This window comes from Myotis daubentonii, chromosome Y (assembly GCF_963259705.1).
Source record: "Myotis daubentonii chromosome Y, mMyoDau2.1, whole genome shotgun sequence".
Lineage (NCBI taxonomy): Eukaryota > Metazoa > Chordata > Mammalia > Chiroptera > Vespertilionidae > Myotis > Myotis daubentonii.
Window position 1 is genome coordinate 1436500 of NC_081862.1, and position 23501 is coordinate 1460000.

The window sequence follows — 23501 nt, forward strand, 5'->3', positions numbered from 1 at the left end:
GCACCTTTCTCTTTTATTAGTGTAGATAGATTTGTCTGCATTGTGGTGTGTATCAATAGTCCATTACTTTGTAGTTAGGAGTAATGTATTCCATAGATTTACCCCGTTTTGTTTATTCATTAACTTGATAAAGGACATTTGAATTTTTTTCCAGATATTACAAATAAAGCTGTTATAAACATTCACATTCAAGTTTTTGTATGGACATATACCTTCATTTCCTTTGGGTAATACTTATAAGTGGACTGTCTGGATCACATGTTAGATAAGTACATAATTTTTTAAGATACTACAAAAAATTTTATACAGTGGTTGCACTATTTTACAGTTATACTACTACAAGAGGCACAGTGCACAAAAATTTGTGCACTCGGGGGGGAGGAGGGGAGTCCCTCATCTTAGCCTGTGCCCTCTCACAGTCTGGGACCCCTTGGGAGATAACGACCTGCTTGCTTAGGCCTGCTCCCGGGTGGCAGAGGGCAGGCCCATCCCTAGGTGCAGCCCCTGGTCGGGCTCATAGCAGGGCCAATTGGGGAGTTGGGGCGCTGCCCCCTGTCATGCACAGAGCAGGGCGGATTGGGAGGTTGCGATGCCACCCTCAGTCACGCTCAGGGTAGGGCTGATTGGGGGGGTTGGGGCACCGCCCCCTGTCACACTCAAGGCAGGGTTGATGGGGAGATTGGGGCGCTGCACCCTGTCACACACAGAGCAGGGCCCATCAGGAGGTTGGGGTTCCGTACCCTGTCATGCACAGAGCAGGGCCAATCAGGAGGTTGGGGAGCTCCCCCCTGTCACGCACAGAGCAGGGCAGATCAGGATTTTGGGGCGCCGCCCTCTATCACCCACAGAACAGGGCCGATCAGGGGATTGGGGCGCCTCAGCCTGTCACACACAGAGCAGGGCTGATCAGGGGGTTGGGGCGCCTTCCCCTGTCACGAACAGAGCAGGGCCGATAGGGAGGTTGTGGTCCCACCCCCTGTCAAACACAGAGCCGCAGGACGATCAGGGGGTTTGGGCGCTGCCCCCTGTTACACTGATCCCAGTGCTGGGAGGCCTCATGGCTCCGCTGATCCCGGTGCTGGGAGGCATATTACTCTTTTACTATATAGGATAGAGGCCTGGTGCACGGGTTGGGGCCGGCTGGTTTGCTCTTAAAGGTGTCCTGGATCGGGGTGGTGGTCCCCACTGGGGTTCCTGGCCAGCCTGGGTGAGGGCATGATGGCTGTTTGCAGCTGGTCACACACCCTTCAGGGTGGGGGTCCCCACTGTGGTTCCTGGCCAGTCTGGGTGAGGGCCTGAGGGCTGTTTTCAGGCTGGCGGGTGACTGAAGCTCCCAACTACTACTTTTTTTCTTTTTTTTTTTTATTCTGGGCCAACTTTATCTCTGGCTCCAGCTCTGAGGCCTCTGCTGCTGAAAGCAGGTATCTGGTTTGTTTGAGTTCTATAACCGAAACACTGTATTAACTCCACCTCTGAGATCCCACCTGGCTGAAAGCAGGTTTCTGGGGTTTTGTTCAGCTTCTATATTTGTAACAATGTTTCAAACTACAGGCTCACAGGCTGGCAAGACAGGCGGGGAACGTTGGTTTCCTCCGTCACTGAAGCAAGCAAGCCTCATGTTAGCTTCAAGCTGCCTGGCTGCCGACCGCCATCTTGGCTGGCAGTTAATTTGCATATCTCGCCGATTAGCCAATGGGAAGGGTAGCGGATGTACACTAATTACCATGTTTCTCTTTTATTAGATAGGATATACAAGAATTCCAGTTCCACCATACATGCCTGACAATATATATATATTTAGTCTTACCTATTAACGATTCTAGTAGTTCTGTAGTAGTATCATATTATGAATTAATTTTGAATTTCCCTAATGACTAATAATATTGAGCTTATTCCTATATATGTATTTGCAATCTGTCAATCTTTTGTAATGAAATGACTGGTAAAATCTTTTCACAGTATTGTTATTGCATTATTATTATTTGTTATTAAGTTTAGCATTTAGTTTATAGATTCAGAATAGAAGTCCTTCAGACATGTGTTTTACAGATATTTCTTCCCAATATGTGGCTTATCTTTTATAGTCTTAACAGTGTCTTTCAGGTAGCAATTTTTAATTTGGTGAGGTCTAATTGAATAATTTGTTATTTCATGAATAATATTTTTGGTGTCATAACTAAAAAATCTCTATGTAAACCAGGATCACAAGAATATTCTCTTATGTTTACTTCTAGAAATTGTACAGTTTTAGTTTTATATTTGGGTTCATAATATTTTGAGTTAATTCTTGTATATATTGTGACTTATGAATCCAAGTTTACATTTTTGCATATGGATGTCCAAATGCTCCAGTATAATTTTTCCTCTGCATTGCCTTTGCACCTTTTGCAGAAATCAATTTTTATGTGTGTTGGACTATTTCTGGACATTCAGTTGTTTAAATGTGCTAATTGTTTGCCTCTACTCTATTCACTACTATAGCTTTATAATAAAGCTTGCAATCAGGCAGTTTGTACTCCAAATATGTGTTTGTTTGTTTTTAATTTTAAGGTTGTTTTGTTTTGTTTTGTTTTTGTTTTTTTTGGGGTTTTTTTGTAGCTAAACTAGGTCATTTGAATTTCTTCATGAATTTTTAGAATAACTGTATTTTTTAAAGGCAGCTATTAGATTTTAAATAGAATAATTTTGAATCTAATTGTTATTTGGGGGAGATTAAATATTTTCAAATGTTAATTGTTCTCATCCATAAGCACATCTCTCTCTCTCCATTTATGTAGGTCTTCTTTAATTTCTCTCAACAGTATTTTATAGTTTACAAAGTAGAGATTCTCTTATCTCTTCCAATATTTTTCTTGTGATTTCCTATTTTTGTTGCTATTATAAATTGTATTTATTTTATTTTTCAATTATCTGTTGCTAATATAAAGAAATACATTTATTTTAATATTGACTTTGTATCCAGCAATGTTGTTAAATGTGCTTACTCAAGTAGCTTCTTTGTACATGCCAGTGGATTTTCTATTAATTATGTCATTTGTAAGTAAGGAGGTTTTACTTCTTCCTTGTCACTCTGGAAGCATTTTATTTCTTTCCTCATTGTCTTATCAGAGCTTCTAGTATAATGTTAATTAGAACTAAGGATAGTAAACATGCTAGGCATGTTCCTGATTTAAGGGAGAAAACAACCAGTCTATTATCATTAAATGTGATATTAGCTGTAGGTTATCATAGATTAAAGAAGTTTTTTTCTATTGTAGTTTTTGATAAGGTTTGTTGTTGTTGTTGTTGTTAAGCACAGAAAAAAATCATTGGAAATATCTTGAATATGTTTTAAAGTATAACTCAGTGTTTCCAATCAAGGTAGGCTGGAGGTAGGGAGGGACTCTGCCTCCTGGAGACAGATGACTGGTCCCAGCCCTCCCCCAGTTCTGCAGAGGTCAATCTAGGCTCATACCTTTAATTGTACAGGGCTGAGGGGCAAGGGCCGGCCTTGACCATTTCTTTGCTCCTTCCTGGCTCAGCTCAAAGTCAGGGCTCCTGGCTTCTCACTGCGGGGGTCCTGAAGAAAGGATTCTGCCTATACAGGCCACTAAGAATCAAAGAGGAAAACAGCTAACAGGCCTTCCACACTTGGCCTCAAAAGGAGGGTAGTGGCTGAGACATTGGGGCTGAGGGTTGAGGGGCAGGGAACGGATAACTTACATTGGGCCCCCAACCTTCTCAGCACTGGGGCCATAGGGGTAAACCTGGATAGGTTTAGCAGGCCCTAGGTGTGCTCTGGCCAAGAGATAGGGGGGCCAGCTGGACACCACTACTGGGAACACTTCTTTGTGGCAGAGAACACACGCACAGGGGCAGGGCTCGGCCTAACGGAGACACCATCAGAGCCCACTCCAGCCCTCAGAGATCAGCTTCGTAGGTGGAAACAATGTCACATACATTTACTAACAAGCAATTGAAGGCCGTGTCCCACTGCCGAACAGCCACTGCCAGTGAATACCCCTGGTGGGTCAGGAGGAAAGGGGCAGGCCTAGGTTTCCATGGCCAAGACTACCAGTTAGGCTGGGAGAGAGACAGACAGCATAGGTGGCTGAGACCAGGCACTTGACTCACCCACATACAATTTCTTAAGGGTTAAGTCAATAAGGTGCCCAGCTTTAGTTTCTTAAAAAGGAACCAGTAAACCTCAGGCCAGGGTACAGACCCTAGGATTAAAGGAGGGTGGTGGCCAGGCCCATAACGCAGCCCTGAGAAACAGAAGCAAGTACCCCAGGAGGGGCCTGTCTGGACTTCCCCAGGCCCATGGAGAGAAACACATAATGCCCTTAGGAGTCACCATGTTTAGTGCCCAAGGCTCCCCAGGCTGCCAGAGCAAAGCCAGTCACTCTGCAGGCACATGAACGATCCAAAGCTCCACTGCGCATATGTAGGTAAAGCCTGTTGTCAGTGCAAATGCAGCAAGTCTGGGAGGTCTGTTGCCCCTGCCAACCCCATTCTTGGCTCCCGCCTGCTATATGGGAAGGGAGATCCCCAGAGCAGAAACCTGGAATCTGAGGAACCTCCTCCTCCGCAGGAGGAGGCCCTGTCCCGGAAGAGGCCCTTCACCGTCCCCAAGCGAAGACATCCAACCTCAGACAGAATTTCTCTATGAAATATCTGACTTCTCTGAAAGTAATAAATATTTACCGTGTCCTATCACCAAGAAGCAGCAATGGGGGAGGGAAGAGAAGCAAGAGAACCTTTGCTGTGACTCCCAACCCTAGCAACACGAGATTCAGTCCCATGTAGCTGAGGAGCTGAGCACAGGCAGCCACCAAGGCTGCTAAGACCCTCTGTTAGTGGAGGGGCCGGCACAACCTTCAAGGCTAGGAATGGCTGACTTTCAAGTTCTCATCCTGGGAAGAGGCCTGTCATATTGCCAACAAAAGTACAGGCACAGGGGCAGGAAGGAGAGAGGAAGAAAATACCAGAACTAAAGGAGACAACACAGCCGGAGGAGCCCTTCCTTCTTCCTCCCAGCACTGTCTCCTTCCTCTCTCTGACTCCATGCCAGTCTCTGAGCCACCAGCTGGAATGTCAGAAGGTTGGTGATAATGGCAGGCAGGCGAGGGGCCAGCTGTGGGGCAGACCAAGAGTGGGGCCAGCAGTGGGAAGAATGAGAGGGCGCCTTTGTGAACAGATGCTGATGGGCAGTGGGAGCAGCAGGCCTGCAGAGGGCCGTGTGTTACAGGGTCCTACCATCTTCAAGGCCAGAGGGAAGTGTTCTCAAATGCTCTAACTGGGCTTGACAACTGCCATGGAGTCTCCAGGAGGGGCAAGAGCAGGGACTTCTGGGTCCCCATGGGGGAAACCAGCCTCCCTTCCTCCTGGCTTGGAGCAGGATGAGGAATGGGAGCAGCTCATGAGTGGGAGGCTCTGTCTCCTGGGCCACCAAAAGGGGTGCTGCTGCTACTCCAGGACACGAACTTTTACTGCAGAGTTTCCATAAAGAGATCAAATTCTCAGATGTTCTCCTCAGGCACAGCCAGCTTCTCTGGTAGCAAGTCCAAGCCCTCAGCCATGGACTGTGCCCGATATTTATGTTCAGTTGAGGGGGATTCTGAAATTCAGGATAGAAGGTCCCCCAAGTCCATAGCAAGACTGCCATCTTTAGAAAAATCCAGTTTGAAGTCAATCATGAAATAGTCCCCATGGGTATTGCCACTGCTGCCGCCGCTGGAGCCATCAGAGTGCAGGCTGCCCTGGAGAGGAGACTCAGTTTCTGGGGAATCTGGAGGATTCTCCATGGGATTGGCCTCCTCCAGTTCTAAATTCTTGGGAGCAAAAGGTATGTCCAAACTCATCAATGCCACCTGGCTAATGGGTTTGTTGACAAAAGCCCCCACTTTTCAGGCAAAGATGTTCTCCAAGACATGGTGGGGAGAGGCCCGTCCCTCACCGCTATTTGATAGTTTCAGTGTCCTGGCTGCTAGAAAGTGTGGCAGCACAGTGAGCCCCATCAGAAAGGGTGCAGATTGCCAATCTCTCCTGATCAGCCTGGGCACCACAGGCAGGCTGGTTGGGAGCAGGGGCACCCCACCTTCTTTCCAGAGAATCCTTAGCTGGGATGGAGGGGAGGTGGAGAAAGGTGGTGCACACTTCTTGAGACTCTTCCACAGAAAGATATATTCCTCCATGTCCTTGCCAGTAGTTTTGTAACTGCAGGGGCACATCGGCGAGGAGCCGTCCACAATGTGATCAGTGATAACCCCCATGATAGGTGGGGTCCTCTCAAATTGCCTGGTGTCATGAATGCCAAGTTAATTCTATAAGCACAAGAAAGAGTGATGGTGCCCAGGGGGGTACCCACTGTCCCAACACGAACTGTCTGGAAGCCTTTCCCTAAACCATTCAGCTGGACTTCACCAAAATATATCCTGTAGAATATGACATATTCATGTCCTGTTTCCTGGAGAGTCTATAAGCTGTTGTACACCTTGTAGGGAACCTTGAATTCTTTATCACACTTTTCACTCATTTCAAGACACCAAATTTCTAGTTCCACAGAATCTCCCTCCGATGTCTTGAGTGAGATCCCCGTACACATAGGTCTCCCAACAGCAGGCAGCTGCCCTGCCAAGGCCTTCTTTGCTTTATGTGTAACCTCTGGCGTGTCGTTGATTGCTAAATTGAACCAATCTGAACTCGTTGGGGATGAAGATGAATGAGTACAATTCTTCTCACCAAGTTGAGCCTGGACAATCACTTGAACAGTCTTGAGGGCAAAAAATTTAATTAACTTCTCCAGATCCTTTCTGTCCTGGGAATTGAGATCAGTTTCCATTGCCAATGGGAATCTGCAAAGCTGCGACACAGAGAGTGGCTCAGGCTCTCATTACGGAGGCGGGGACCTGGGGCTGGCCAGCTGCGCCTCCTGGCAGAGGGTTCCGAGCTCCACAGCAGCAGTGACAGCCTGGATCGCAGATAGACTCCTCATGCCTCAGGAGGCTCATGGATCAAAGACCCCCAGGCATTCACTCTCAGGACTAAGCGAGTTGTCACACTCACATAGACGGAAGCTCTTTAAGACTCTCCTCACAGCTCAAGCGATCACTCCTGCCTTAAGCCCCTTGGCCAGCTGCTCCCCGAAGCCGCCATCCTTAGTGTTTGGTTGTGTGTTTTTTAAATCAATTTTAGAGAAATGGAGTAAGGGAGAAAGAAAGATATCTCTATTTGTTGTTTCCCTTATTTAGGCATTCATTGGTATTCTTGTATATGCCCTGTCCTTGGATCAAATCCGAAACCTTGGCGTATTGGGACTAGGCTCCCACAAACTGAGCTCCCCAACCAGTGTCTCAGAGAGGTTTAATGAGGACCAGAAGATTAATTCAGACTTTTTTTATTCTGTGTCTATTGAGATGATAATGCTACATTTTTATTGTTAAGGTGGAGTTATGGACTAGTTGTGTCACAATCAAATTTCATATGTTAAAGATCCAATCCCCAGTACCACAGAATGTGACTGTGTTTGGGGATTAGGTCCTCATTCAATCTGATTGTGTTCCTCTAAGGAGAGATTAGAACACTGAGAAACACTAGGAATACATATGCAGGAAAAAAAGAAGAAAAAAAAAAAAGACCACATGAGAACTCAGGGAAGCCTCAATGAAAATCAAACCTGCTAAGAGACACTGTGATCATTTTTTTTAATTTAAATTTTATTTTTACATTACAGTTGACATACAATATTATATTAGTGTCAGTTATATAACCCCATGTTTAGATATTTATATAATTTACAAAATGATCACCTCAATCAATCTAGTACCCATCTGATACCATACATAGTAATTATAATATAATTATATAATTGATAATTAGAGGCCTGGTGCACAAAATTCGGGAATCAGGGCCAATCAGGCATTCCGGCTGCTGGCCGGAGCCTTCCTTCATTCCATGCTGCCCACTGGTGGTCAGTGCACTTCATAGCAAGTGAAGTCTGGTCTCTCTGTCAAACTCCCGAGTAGGCACGTTGCATATTAGCCTTTTATCTACACTAATAAAAGACAAACATGCAAATTGACCATACCTTTGCTATGCCTTAAGCTACACCCACCAGCCAATCAGAGTGACTATATGCAAATTAACCCAACCAAGATGGCGGCTGGCAGCCACAGAGCTGGAGCAAGCAGGAGGCTTGGTTGCCCCAATGATGGAGGAAGCCGAGCTTCCTGCTGCCAGCTCTGTGTTCCACTCAAAGCAACAAAGTTTCAATTATAGAAGGTAAATAAACCCCAGATACCTGCTTTTAGCCAGCTGTGGCCACAGAGCTGGAGTGAGCAGGAGGCTTCCCTCTCACCAGCCCTGGGCGGCTCTGAGCTCCTCTCAAGGCTACAAAGTTTCAATTATAGAAGGTAAATAAATCCCAGAATAAAAAAAAAATAGCCAAAACCGGTTTGGCTCAGTGGATAGAGCGTCGGCCTGCAGACTGAAGGGTCCCAGGTTCGATTCCGGTCAAGGGCATGTACCTGGGTTGCGGGCACTTCCCCAGTGGGGGATGTGCAGGAGGCAGCTGATCGATGCTTCTCTCTCATCGATGTTTCTAACTCTCTATCTCTCTCCCTTCTCTCTGTAAAAAATCAATAAAATATATTTTAAAAAAACAAATAAAAAAACAAAAAACAAAAAAAAATAAAAATAAAAAATAAAGGAGAGGCTGGGAGCTTCCATCCCTGGGGGGCTTGGCCAGCCTGAAAATGGCCCTCAGTCCCTCACCCAGGCTGGCCAGGCACCTCAGTGGGGACCCCCACCCTGATCCACGACACCCTTCAGGGCAAACCAGCCGGCCCCCACCCATGCACCAGGACTCTATCCTATATAATAAAAGGGTAATAAGCAAACTGACCCTAACAGCAGAAAGACTGGGAATGACTGGTCACTATGGCACACACTGACCACCAAGGGGAAGATACTCAATGCAGGAGCTGCCCGCTGGTGGTCAGTGTACTCCCACAGGGGGAGCTCTGCTCTGCCACAAGCCAGGCTGTCGGCTGCCAGTACAGCAGTGGTGGTGGGAGCCTCTCCCGCATCCTCAGCAGCACTAAGGATGTCCGACTGCAGCTTAGGTGTGCTCCCCGCTGGCAAGTGGACATCCCCTGAGGGCTGCCAAGCTGCCAGAGGGATGTCTGACTGCCAGCTTGGGCCCGATCCCCCAGGGAGCGGGCCTAAGCCAGCAGGTGGACATCCTTCGAGGGGTCCCAGACTGCAAGAGGGCATAGGCTGGGCTGAGGGGCTTCCCCTCCCCCCTGAGTGCACAAATTTTTGTGCACCGGGCCTTTAGTATCTGTAATAATAAAAGTGTAACATGCAAATCTACCGAACGGCCAAACAGCAGAACCACTGTGAGAACATCCTTCCGCATGACCTTCCAGACGAAGCCAGGGCTGCAAGGGTCGAGGCAGCCAGGGCTGTGAAGGCCTATTCTTTCACGAATTTTGTGCCTAGGGCCAATACTATATATATACACATCCTGTGAGTATTCTGTAAGTACCAATTTATACTTCTAAATCCCTTCACTTTTTTACTCATTCCCCCAACTCCTCTCCCATCTGGCAACCATAAATCTGCTATCTGTATCTATGAATTTTCTTCTGTTCTGCTTGTGTGTTTATTTTTTCTTTAGATTCCACATGTAAGTGAAATAATCTGGCCTTTGTCTTTATCTGACTTATTTCACTAAGCACAATTTCTCTAGGTCCATCCTGTTTAAGGTGTTAAGATTTCAGTCTTATGACTGAAACATATCCTATTATATATATGCAACATTTCTTCTTTATCCATTCATCTATTAGGGTACACTTAGGTTGCTTCTGTATCTTGATTATTGAAAATACTGCACTAAACATATGAAGAATGTATATACCTTTTCAATTTAGTATCTGGGTTTCTTTGTATAAATACCCAGAAGTGAAGTTGCTGGGTCCTTCTTTATCTCTTGGTATAGCCTTTTATTTTTTTAATTCTATTGTGCCTTCCATTAGTATTGCTATCCCAGATTTTGTTTGTTTTTCTTACATTTTCCTGAAATATCTCTTTGCATCCATTTATTTTCATTCTGTGTGTCTTTCTATCGGAAGTGAATCTCTTATTGACAGCACCTGTGAGGGTATTGTTTTGTTATCAATTCAGTCTCCTTATGTTTTTTGATTGGGGCATTTAATCATTTGCATTTTAAGTAATTGTTTTTAGATATGTATTTAATACTTCATGTAGTACTGGTTGGTGGTGATGGACTGTTTTAGCTTTTTCTTGTCTGGGAAGCTCTTTATTTGTCCTTCGACTCTAAATGATAGCTTTGCTGGGTTGAGTGATCTTGGTTGTAGGTCCTTAACTTTTCATCACTTCAAATACATATTTGCCAATCCCTTCTGGCCTGCAATGTTTCTGTTGAGAAATCAGGTGACAGTCTTCTGGGAACTCCCTTGTAGATAACTGTCTTTCTCTTGTTTATTTTAAGTTTCTCTCTTTGACTTTAACCTTTGGGATTTTAATTATGATATGTTCTGGTGTGAGCCTCTTTGAGTTCACCTTGTAGACACCTAAATTAAATGCCAAGTTCCAGAACTGTGAAAAATAAATTTTTGTATTTAAGCCAGTTAATCTGTGGTATTTTGATATAGAAGACCTAGCAAATTAATACTAATGATGAATTATATGTTTGATTTCTTAAGACAAATTGCAGATCACTTTTATATTTGCACACAAAAAAATGAGAGGGAAGCATAGACATTTCCTATATTCACCTGGCATAGCCTCACCCAGTATCAGTATCACTCATAGAGAATTGTAATGATTTTTATTTAATTAAGGATGAACTTGCATTGATACATCACAATCATCCAAAGTCCATAATTTACTTTAGGGGTTCACTCTTTGTGTTGCACACTGTGTGTTTTGACAAAAGTATAATTTATATATATATATATATATATATATATATATATATATATATATATATATATATATATATATATATATATATATATACATATATATGGCCTAGTGCACAAAATTCATGCACTGGTAGGGTCCCTAGCAGCTGCCAGCTGCTGGCCGGGTACTCCCTTCCCCCAGCCAGCCCTGCCCCCTTGTCAAACTCCCAGATGAAGTCCCAGTCAAGGGAACAATTTGCACACTACCCTTTTATTATATAGGATATATATATTAGAGGCCTGATGCATTAAATTTGTGCAAGGTGCCTGGTCCCTGCTGCCAAGGTGGCAGCCTCTACCTCAGCCCCCGCCACTGTGGCTTCATCCAGAAAGTCGTCCAGAAGGTTGTCCAGTCTAATTAGCACATTACACACACACACACACACACACACACACACACACACACACACACACACACATATATATTAGAGACCCGGTGCACGAAATTCGTGCATGGGGGTGGGGGTGATCCCTCAGCTGTGCCTTCACCCTCTGCAATTTGGGACCCTTACACCTTTTTCTTATCTAGCTAACCTCTTCACATTTATTAAACTGATAAGAACAGATACTACACTTGATCTTAGCCAAAAGGCCGAGAAGCGATAACCTCTTCACATTTAAAAAAATTAACTGAAATACTACCTACTCTAGGAAATCCTCTTTGAACAACTCTCTTTACAATCTGTATTAAGTATTTTCATATTATATCATTCTTTTTCTTTAACAGCAACTTAGAGTGGGTGCAATGTGCTTCTCATTCTTGCATCTGAATTTTTTCTTCTTGCTCTTGTAATAGCAAAGCTTATCCAATTTACATTTGCCCTTCAAGGGCTTATATTTGGTTCAGTTTCTACTTGGCTCCCTGCTTTTTTTTTTTTAAGCAATAAATTTGGGTTGTGATAGAGCCTCACTTGTAATCAAGCCTGTAGATCTCCCTCTCTGAATATTTCTATAATACCTATCACTTGAGCATACCAGAGATTGTGTTCACTTATAGAAAATAACAATAAATGTCACCTGATCATTTGATCTTCTAGTAATATTTTATAGCAAGATGTATTATTCTAGTAATTTATTACAAAACAGGCGTGCAGAAATAAATCACATTGAACAAAAAAGAATGACTCAAATATCAAAGCATATTACACTTAGGGCTTCCCTTGTCCTGTGCCTCAGATATCACAGCATATTACACAGTTCACATGGAACTCAGTTTCCTTTAAAATAGGAAGGGACCCCATACTCATGAAGCAGCTACTTCCACACATTTTTTTTATTTAATTCACAGCACATACTCTTTGTACTAATTGTTGGAAAATCATCTTAGCAATTGCCTCTGTTCCTTTCTGTATTATTGCCTTACATTCTGATGTCATTACTGCCTTTTTATCATCCACTTGCTCTAATAAGATTGTGAATTATTTAAGGGCAGAGATCATGACTTGAGCTTGTGTGTTCCCTGTCATGGTGCCTAGATAAATACTCAAATGCCATCCAGTCCAAATGACTGTGATGAGAGAGGCCCATTGTTGCTGGAGACCTCTGATTTTTATTTAAGGGGCCTCACTTATTCTGTGACTTTACAGAGGGGTGAGTAGTGGCTGAGGGACTTTGGGGAAACCCAGACAGGATTCTCCTCCTAAAAGATTTTGCTAAGCTGGCACCTGGGACCACAGGGCATTTGTCCAATTAAAACTTGGACACACAGCAATAACAAAGGCACTGGTCTCCTACTGCTAATGCCTAGGGATCAAACCCCAGCCTGCAGGAACTCACCCCCGCAGTCAGGACCTGGCGCTGGGTGGGCCTGGGCTGGTGCTCTTAACTCTAGGGCAGGGGTCCTCAAACTTTTTAAACAGAGGGCCAGTTCATTTTCCCTCTGACCATTGGAGGGCCAGACTATAGTTTTAAAAAAAAAACAACTATGAACAAATTCCTATGCACACTGAACATATCTTATTTTGAAGTAAAAAAACAAAAAGGGAACAAATACAATATTTGTATTTGCATGTGGCCCACAGGCCATAGTTTGAGGACCCCTGCTCTGGGGAAAGGGAGACTTCCCGTGGCTGCAGGCTAGAGGCCCCGGACTCCGCGCCACCCACCAGAACAGGTCCATAGCGCCGGCTGTTCAACAGAACAGCTTCTTCACCTGGGATCATGGGGAGGCGGGGCCTGTTCTGTTCGCCTCACGATCGATCGCGGGGATGCCAGTTCTGTTCGCCCCGCCATTGATCGTGGGGAGGCCTGTTCACCCTGCAATCAATCATGGGGAGGCCTGTTCTGCTCACCCCATGATGGGTGCTGGGCTGGGAGGTGTGGGCCCAGGTTGCAGCATGGTGCCTGTGCATACGCAAGTGGTCACAGGCAGGAACATCCGCTTGGCACCTGCGCTCACATGCCCAGAGTGGTCGGGGGTGTTCTGGGACCCCAGCTGCTCGGGGCCTATGCACTGGCCTACAGGTAAGGAGTGGCCTGGGTCCTGAGGATGTTCCCAGGACCCAGGCCACTCGGCACCTGCATATGCAAATTAACCGCCATGTTTGGCTGGTGAGTATAGTGGAGGGATGGTCAATTTACATGTTTCTCTTTTATTATATAGGATATATGTATCAGATTATTTTTGCTGTTCTAAAAATCCTCTGTATCTTGCCTATTTATCTCTCCCCAACTCCAAACCCTATCAACCACTCATCTATGAGGCTTCTCTAGCCAAGAACAGCATGGCTAAAGAGCGAATGAGTCCTGAGTAGGAGGGGTCCCTCAGCCCCGCCTGCCCCCTCTCACAGTCCGGGATCCCTCAGAAGTGGGAGGTGACCTGGCTATCAGGGGATGGCGACACCCCATCACACCTCTGCTGCTGCCACTGCCAGTAGTGCAAGCCTCGACTGGACCTGGTTTCCTGAGCCTCGGGCAGCCCTGGGCAGATGGGCATCTGACATATAAGGTTTGCCCGTGCCTCGGGCATCAGCTGGGCAGCTGCCATCCAAGGCTTGCCTGTGCCTCAGGTCGGCCCTGGGTGGCTGGAGGGCTGAGGGAACTGGGGGACTCTGGAGGCAGGCATGTGGAGCAGCTGGGCCTGCCTAGGGGTGGGCCTGGCCTTGCCGCGTGCCTGCCACTCCAGCGAGGCTGAGGGGACTGGGTGCCGCCATCTTGTGGCTGTGGGCACTGCTATATTTGAGGGTGGGGGTGTCAATTAGCATATTCCTTCCTTATTGGCTGTGGGTGCTGTCATCTTTGTGATGGCATGAGGGTTAATTAGCATATTCCCTCTTTATTAGATAGGATAATCAAACAGTATGAAGTCTTGTCAGATTTCTGGGGTTTTGTTTTTGTTTGTTTGTTTGTTTTTACTTATTAATATACATTTAAGTTTTCTATGTGTGTGTTTTTTTAAATATATTTCATTATTATTATTTTTTTTATTTTTTTTTATTTTTTTTACAGAGAGGAAAGGAGAGGGATAGAAAGTTAGAAACATCGATGGGAGAGAAACATCAATCAGCTGCCTCCTGCACACCACCTAATGAGGATGTGCCCACAACCAAGGTACATGCCCTTGACTGGAATCGAACCTGGGACCTTTCAGTCTGCAGGCCAAAGCTCTATCTACTGAGCCAAACCAGTTACGGCTCCTCTGTGTTTTTTTTCATGGCTCAGTAGCTCATTTCACTTTAGTGATGAAAAATAATTGATTGTCTGGATGTACCAGAAAACATCTTGGTTGCTTCTAACTTTGGGCAATTATTAGTAATGCTGCTGTAAACATCCATGAGTGGTTTTTTGTGTTGACATAAGTTTTCAGCTCCTTTGAGTAAATATCCAGAAGAATGATTGTTAGATAAGACTATATTTATATTTAAGTATGGTATGAGTTTTTTTCGTTTTGTAAGAAGCCTCCAAATTGTCTTCCAAAGTTGCTGCACCATTTTGCATTTCTACAAATGACAGTTCTTGTGGTACAACAACCATGCCAGCACTTGGTGGTGTTACTGTTCTGGATTTTGACCATTCTAATAGGTATGTAGTGGCATCTCATTATTGTTTCAGTTTGCATTTCCTTGATCACATATGATGTGGGCTATCTTTTTATATGTATATTTGCCATCTGTATATCTTCTTTGGTGAGGTGTTTGTGAAGGTCTTCAGCTCAACTTTTAATAGGGTTGTGCTTTTTTTCCCTTACTGTTGAGTTTTGAATGTTCTTTTTATATTTTCACTAGAGGCCCGGTGCATGAATTTGTGCATGGGTGGGAGCTGGCGGCCCCGCCACTATGCAGACTCATGGGGCCGGCAGGGGGGAATTGCCACAGGCAGTTGACCAGCCAACCCCCCCCCCCAATTGGGGGGGCGATTGGGGGCCAGGATGGCTGGGGGGAGGGGCCACGGGAGGGTTGGGTGGCCAGTTGGGGCCCTAATCAGACCAGTTAGCTGCCGCAGTGTGCATCATAGCAACCAGTCATTCCAGTCACTTGGCTTTTATATATATAGATTAGTGGTCCTTATGAAAAATATGTGTTACAAATATTTTCTCCCAGTCTTCAGTTTGTTTAAACATTCTCTTTATGTTGTCTTTCACAGAGAAGACTTTTTATTTTAATGAAGTCCAACTTAATTATTTCTTTCATGAATTGTGTCTATGGTGTTGTATCTAAAAACCATCACCGTGCCCAAGATTACCTATGTTTTCTTCTATGTTATCTTCTGTTAGTTATATAGTTTTTCATTTTACATGTGTAATCTATTTTTTCTGAAGGGTTTAAGGTCGGTATCTAGGTTCACTTTTTTGCATGTGAATGACCTGTTGGTCCAGCAAAACACGTGATGAAACTATATTTAATCCATTGTCTTGCCTTCCCTCATTTGTCAAAGATCAGTTGCTTATATTTATTGATCTGTTTGTCTATTCTTTTGTCATTACTACATGCTCTTGTTTATTGTACCTTTATAATAAGTGTTAAAATTGTGGACTGTTGATCTTCCAGCTTTGTTTTTCTTCAGTATTGTTTTGGATATTTTGGGTCTTTTGCCTTCTCATGTAAACTTTAGATCAGTATATTGATGAAATGACTTGTTGAGATTTTAATTGTAATTGCATTGAAGCTGTAAATCAATTTGAGAATAACTCTCATTTTGGAAATATTCTCTTCCTGTCTGTGAACATGGACTATCTCTCCATTTATTTATTCTTTTTTTATTTAATTTATTGGAGTTTTGTAATTTTCCTCATATAGACCTTATAAATATTTTGTTAGATATATACCTAAGTACTCATTTATTTGGATACTAATATAAATGTTATTGTGTTTTTAACTTCAAATTTCACTTGTTCACTGTTGATACATAGGAAAACAATTAACTTTTGTATATTAACCTTTATCCAACAAAGCTTGCTAAAATTTATTTTTAATTCCAGGAAGTTTTTAAAAAAATTTTAATTTTTTTGTTGAGAAGTTGCAAAGTAATTGTGAGAGGGGACATTCTTGCTTTGTACCTGATCTTTTAAAAAAAATATATATGTCTATTATTTTCAGAGAGGAAGGGAGAGGGTGAGAGAGAGAAACATCAGTGATGAGAGAGAAATCATTAGCCAGCTGCCTCTTGCATGCCCCCTACTGGGTATTGAGCCCACAATCTGGGCATGTGCCCTGACCTGGAATCAACCATGACCTCATTGTTCATAGGTCAATGCTCAATCACAGAGCGACACCGGCTGGGTGTCTTGTACTTGATCTTAATAGCAAAAATTCAATTGTCTCATCATTAAGTATGGTAGATGCTGTGTATACACATTTTTTGTAGATAGACTTTAATAAGTGAGAAAATACCTTTCTATTTTTAGCTTGCTGGTTGTTTTATCATGAATGAGTGTTGAATTTTTAAAAAATACCTTTTTTATTGATATTGTGTAAACTTTCTTGTCTAGTCTGTTGATATGATGAATTACATTACTATTTGAATGTTAAAACATCCTTGCATAACTGAAATAAATCCCACTTGGATATGTATAAGTCTTTTTATATTTACTTGGGTTCATTTTGCTAATATTTTGTTGAGGATTTTTGCATCTATATTTATAAGAAAGGTTGGTCTATAGTTCTTTTCTTGTAAAGTCTTTTTTTGTGTGTGTGTTAGGATAGATAATGCTGGCCAAATTGGGAAAGTTAGAAATCATTCCCTCTGATTTTTATCTCTTAAAGGAAGATTTTAGAGAATTGGTATAATTTTATCCTTAAATGTTTTTGTAGAATTCACCAGTGAACCCATCTCATCCTCGTGCTTTCTGTTTTTGAAAGGTTATTATTTGTTGATTCAATTTCTTTATTAGACAGAAGTATATGTCAATTATATATTTATTCTTGTGTAAGTTTTGGAAGATTGTGTCCTTCAAAGAATTGATCTATTTTTATCTGGGTTAAGAATTTGAAGTTACAGAGTTGTTCATAGTATTCTTTTACTATCCTGTCAATGTCCATGGGAACTGGTACATTTGCTCAGAAATTTAGTCTGTTATTAATATAATCTATCTAGCATTGTTTTGATTAGTGTTAGTCTGATGAATGTTTTCCCGTTATTTTAATTTTCAATTAAATTGTCTCTTCCTTTGGGTAGCAAAGTCATATCTTGCTTAAATAATTGAAGTTTATTATTTCAAAAGGCAGGTAATCCCAATGTTGGGGAAAAAAATATGCCTGCCTATAATATTTGCTCACTCATATTAGATCTGACATCTGGAAATCCAATGAAGCCTAACCTCTTTCTACTAAACAAATATTCCAATAGGCAACATACCACCACTGAAGTAAATGGTTAAAAGGCAGTTGAGGGGGTAATTGGGGAAAAGTTAGTATAAGACTGCATCCTATATAATAAAAGCCTAATATGCTAAGTGGCCAATTGTCTGGTCATCCATTCAACCAATCAAAGCATAATATGCTAATGATATGTTAAGGCCACTCAACCACTCACTATGATGTGCACTGACCACCAGTGGGCAGAGGCTCTGACTGGTAGGTTAGCTTGCTGCTGGAGTCTGGTCAATTGGGACTGAGCAAGACTGGCTGGACATGCCCTGGAGCCCTCCCGTGGTCCTTCCCTAGCTGGCCAACCACCCATGTCCCTCCCCAACCCCGATTATGCACCAGTGGGTCCCTCGGCCTTGCTTGTACCCTCTCTCAATCTGGGACCCCCTCAGGGGATGTCGGAAAGCCAGTTTTGGCCTGATTCCACAGGCCAGGCCGAGGGACCCCACTGGTGCACGAATTCATGCACCAGGCCTCTAGTATTAGATAACAGTATCAAAGCAGTCTTAAGAACATTAGATGTATTTTGTTTATACAAACTTGTCAGAGTTTTTTGGAGGTGCATGGCAAACTACATACTGGTGAAGTGTCATAATATTTGGTATACTATTTAAAATAGTAAAATAAATTGAAAAAATGTGGCAATTAAAAACTTGCTTTTTAATCAAACATAAATTCCTTTTGATTTCTTTTAAAAAACAAATGTAATTTTTATACTCTCAAATACAATAAACTTTTAAAAATCATCTTTTAAGGGTTGAGCATCAGGAAAAAGCACACCCTCCAATTTACTCAACATACCAGTTTCTTATCAGAAAATATCACATGGGACATATTTTGATTGTGTACTGTATTCACATAAATACAGAATGTTGTTCTTTGCATACTTATACCAATTGAAAGGGGTGGAGAAATGGTAATTTACATGACTTTCCAGCTCATTTTCTGCCGGGAGCCAGTCCATCCTTGCTGTTTCAAGGGACCTGGCATATGTGGCATACTTTTCTTAATATGTTTGCTCACCTTCTTGGCGCTGTGTTTTAACCAAGGTCACCTCTCCGAGAAAGGTTGTTTCCCCAGGTAGTGATTTTTCCCTGAAGTTAGGGAGGGGATGAAACTCCTTAACTAAGTGCCAGGCAGGTAGTTAATCAATTTAACTACAAACAATCATGCTTAAGCTACATAATCTTTACTCCCTGGAATGGAGATAAGAAACGCCCTAACCTTTGTAATAGAGATTGATAGGATTGAATCAACTGGTATAAATACAGTTGTAACAAGACAGAAACACTCAGAACTTCAGACAGAATTCAGAAGATAGAACCTATGCGGGACCTGGAGATGGAAGAGCTTCGCTGGAGAGAACATGGCAAGGGATCCTGGACTGAACCTGACTACAGAAATTGGCAAGAGAACTGACTAGAACCTGGTGACTGAACCTGACTGGAGTACCTGGACAGAACCTGGCTGGAGAGCCTGGACGGAGCCTGGCTGGAGAGCCTAGTGAGGGAACATGGCTACAGAACCTCGCTGGAGATCCAGACCAGAACTTGGCTGGAGATCCTGGCTAGAGATCCTGGCTAGGCTGCTGATCAACTGAACACTGTCTCCGTGTCATTCCTTCTTCGCCTACTCCGTCTACGCCTTTGGGAACCCCTGGACCTGCTGGGGTTGGACCCCGGCATCTGGCGCCCGAACAGGGACCCCTAGGTAAGCGCCCTGCACTCGGGACGGATCGGACTCCACCGTAGGAAGAGGGTGGATAGTCTTCGCCGACTCCGTCCACACCTTTGGGAACCCATGGAACAGGATTCCCTTAGGTAAGCCGCCCCATTGAGAACCTCCACACTCGGGACGGATCAGACTCCACCGTAGGAAGAAGGTGGATAGTCTTTGCCGACTCCGTCCACACCTTTGGGAACACCTGGAAAAGGATTCCCCTAGGTAAGCCCCCCCCCCCCATTGAGAACCCCCACACTCGGGACGGATAGGACTCCACCAGGGTGCTACAGACCCCCCTATAGAGGATAAGTAGGGTAAGAAGGTGGATAGTACAGAACTTAGATTGAGAAGATGTGCCATACTGAGTCCAAAGAAAGAAGACTCTGTATTGATCTTTAGATTAAGAAGATGTGCCATACTGAGTCTAAAGAAAAAAGACTCCGTATTGATCTTTTAACATATATGCTTGTTAGCAGAGGAATTAAGGTTACTCCTAGTCAGACAGAACATTTTATACAAGAAATACGTCCATGCTTTTCTGAGGAAGGAAAGGTGCCGGAAAGGTAAATGTAGAGGCATGGGAGAAGGTAGGCCCAAGGAGCCTTATCCTTAACCCCACTGCAGCCTTTCTACCCTGGGAAAATGCAGGATTGGCAAACTCTCCCTGGGATGATAGATCAGGACTCAGGTAATAGCGGAAAGCGCCAATCCTACTCTTAAAATGGATATAAGAGAGCATTTGAGGTTTTTCTTTTTAATGCTTGCTTTTAAAAAATAAAAAAGGGGGAATTTGCCGGGAGCCAGTCCATCCTTGCTGTTTCAAGGGACCTGGCATATATGGCATACTTTTCTTAATATGTTTGCTCACCTTCTTGGCGCTGTGTTTTAACCAAGGTCACCTCTCCGAGAAAGGTTGTTTCCCCAGGTAGGGATTTTTCCCTGAAGTTAGGGAGGGGATGAAACTCCTTAACTAAGTGCCAGGCGGGTAGTTAATAAATTTAACTACAAACAATCATGCTTAAGCTACATAATCTTTACTCCCTGGAATGGAGATAAGAAACGCCCTAACCTTTGTAATAGAGATTGATAGGATTGAATCAACTGGTATAAATACAGATGCAACAAGACAAAAACAGTCAGAACTCAGAACACAGAACTCATGAGACAGAATTCAGAAGACAGCAAGAGACAGAACTGAGAACACAGGGCTTGGAAGACAGGACCAAGAGAGACAGAGCCTAGGCACAGAACCTACACAGAACGTTCTCTAGAAACAGAAGAACTTCGCTGGAGTGAGCATGCCGGAGGATCCTGGACAGGGACTGGCCTCGGAGCTTGGAGGCAAAGCCTGGCGAGAGAGCATGGCAGGGGATCCTGGACTGAACCTGACTGCGGAGATTGGCAGGAGAGCCTGACTAGAACCTGGTGACTGAACCTGACTGGAGATCCTAGGCAGAACCTCTCTGGAGATCCAGACCAGAACTTGGCTGGAGATCCTGACTGGAGATCCTGGCTAGGCTGCTGATCAACTGAACGCTGTCTCCGTGTCATTCCTTCTTCGCCGACTCCGTCCACACCTTTGGGGACCCCTGGACCTGCTGGGGTTGGACCCCGGCAATTTTCCATATGTACCATTTTCATACATTACAAAATATTCTTGCTGTTTAGCTCTTATTTTACCCTAAGGGTAGTTTTTCTGTGTTAAGCTTTATTCTTGAGTTCATTTTAAGTGCAAAATAACTTTGAGTCTATTGTAAGCTAAAAAAGTCAATGTAGAAAACATTGTATAATAAAGCAATAAAATAATGCATAATTTAAATAATATTCCTCATAACCTTCTTCCACTCACTATTAGCCATTATGTTTTATCACTACATTATGTTTTATATACAAAGTGTTTTAATTTACTTTCCAATTATTGTTTACTACTTATATTAAGTATGTTGCTTGGTTTTAATATTTTCTAATCAGTGACAATTGCTTGGACTTCATAGTTGTGGTAGTACTTATTATAATATTTTCAATTAAAGTTAATGCTTTTTTACTTGATAGTTTTTCATTGAACATAAGAGTTTTTAGAAAAAAATTAAAATTGTTTAGTGAAGTATAGGTATGATTATTAAATCTAGACATTGAGTATTATGGTGCTCTGTTATTCTTCTCTGTTGCATGCTTATTTTTCTAAATATTTTTAAATTTCCCTAATATATATTAGGGTCTGGTAATTATTGCTCATTTATTAGCACATATATTACTTTTATTTTATTCTTTTTGTTATTGCTACTTTAAAGAGAATAATTTTCCATATTGAATTCTAAGGATTTGTTGCTAGCATAAAGAAGCATAATCATCTTGGTCATACTATTTTTTAGATGTTTTCTTTGTCCTAATTTAGTGTTGAATTTTATGGTTCATTATCTTCTAAATTATATATCTTAAAATCATATGAAAAGCGTGGGTCAGTGGTTGGGCATCGATCTATGAACCAGGAGGTTCAATTCCCTGAGAGGGCACATGCTCAGGTTGCAGCCCAGGCCCCAGTGTGGGGCATGCAGGTGGCAGCCAATTGGTTATTCTCTCTCATCGTTGATGTTTCTATCTCTCTCCTTCTCTCCCTTCCTCACACTGAAAACAATAAAAATATATATTTTTTTAAAAGCATTCTCTAATTTTTCAGTAATTATAACAAAGTTTGGACATTCAAAATCCAATGATAATAATAAAAATATTATAATTAAGCACAGAAATAAACACAGGATATTTCTTAAAAGAAATTTAAGTACCTAATAAAATTCTCATTTGTTTAATATTCTAAGAGGTACACATGTTAAATTTCATATGCAAAGAAATGTTAATGTGGTATAACAAAATAGATACTAAATTTCATATTTTATGGCAATTTAGATTGTACAACCTCCCTGAAAAGCAATTTGGCAATATTCAATAGGCATCTTAAAAACTTTATATTGTGACAAAATAATTCTCCCATTTATAGGTATTACTCCTTTGAGGAGAAAATGAGAGTTGAAATTTTTTTTTATTTCTATCATTATTTATGATGTTATTATTTATATTAATAAAAATAATATAATTATTTATTTATTAACTAGAGGCCCGGTGCACGAAATTCATGCACTGGGTGTGTGTGTGGGGGGGAGTGTCCCTCAGCCCAGCCTGCCCCCCTCCCACATACTGGGAGCCCTCAGGTGTTGACCCCCATCACCCTCCAATCGCAGGATCGGCCCCTTGCCCAGGCCTGACGCCTCGGCCAGAGGTGTCAGGCTTGGACAGGGGACCCCCATCTCCCCCCGATCACTGGCTCTGGCCCCCGCCCAGGCCTGAGGCCTCTGGCCCAGGAATCATGCCTGGGCAGGGGACCCCCATCTCCCTCTGATCGCTTGCTCCACCCCCCGCCCAAGCCTGACACCTCTGACCCAGGCTTCAGGCCTGGGCAAGGGGACCATCCTATCCCCCCAATCCCCGGCTCTGCCCCCCACCCAGGCCTGATGCCTCGGCCAGAGGAGTTGACCCTCATCACCCTCCGATCACCAATCACCGGATCGGCCCCTTGACCAGGCCTGAGGCCTCCGGCAGAGGTGTCAGGCCTGGGCAGGGACCCCCAGCTCCCCGCGGTTGCAGGCTCCGCTCCTGCCCAGCCTAACGCCTCTGGCCTAGACGTCTGGCCGGGCAGCGGGGACCTGCAGTGGCAGCGGGGGGCGCCGCGATCATGCGGGCTCTGCCCCTGCCCCTGCAGGATGCCTCTGGCTGAGGTGTCCGGCCCAGGCAGGGGGGACACGCAGCTGCAGCAGCCCCGCAATCGTGGGCTCCGCTTTAGGCCCAGGCAAGGGGCCCCTAGCTCCCGGGACTGCCAGCTTCGACCGTGCCCAGCTCCCATCACTGGCTCCACCCCTACTTCCTGCTATCACTGGCCAGGGCGGAAAAGGCACCTGATTCTCCAATCATGCCTGGGGGGCAGGGCAAAGGCGTCCTCAGGGCCGCCTTTGCC

General features: G+C 43.6%; 3 pseudogenes; 1 reads left to right on the forward strand and 2 right to left on the reverse strand.

Annotated features, from left to right (window-relative positions):
* Nucleotides 1-23501, forward strand: part of LOC132225598 (histone-lysine N-methyltransferase PRDM7-like) — a 542611-nt pseudogene that overhangs the window by 270812 nt on the left and 248298 nt on the right.
* On the reverse strand, nucleotides 5469-6852 carry LOC132225520 (autophagy-related protein 13-like; annotated as a pseudogene).
* On the reverse strand, nucleotides 11469-11574 carry LOC132225672 (U2 spliceosomal RNA; annotated as a pseudogene).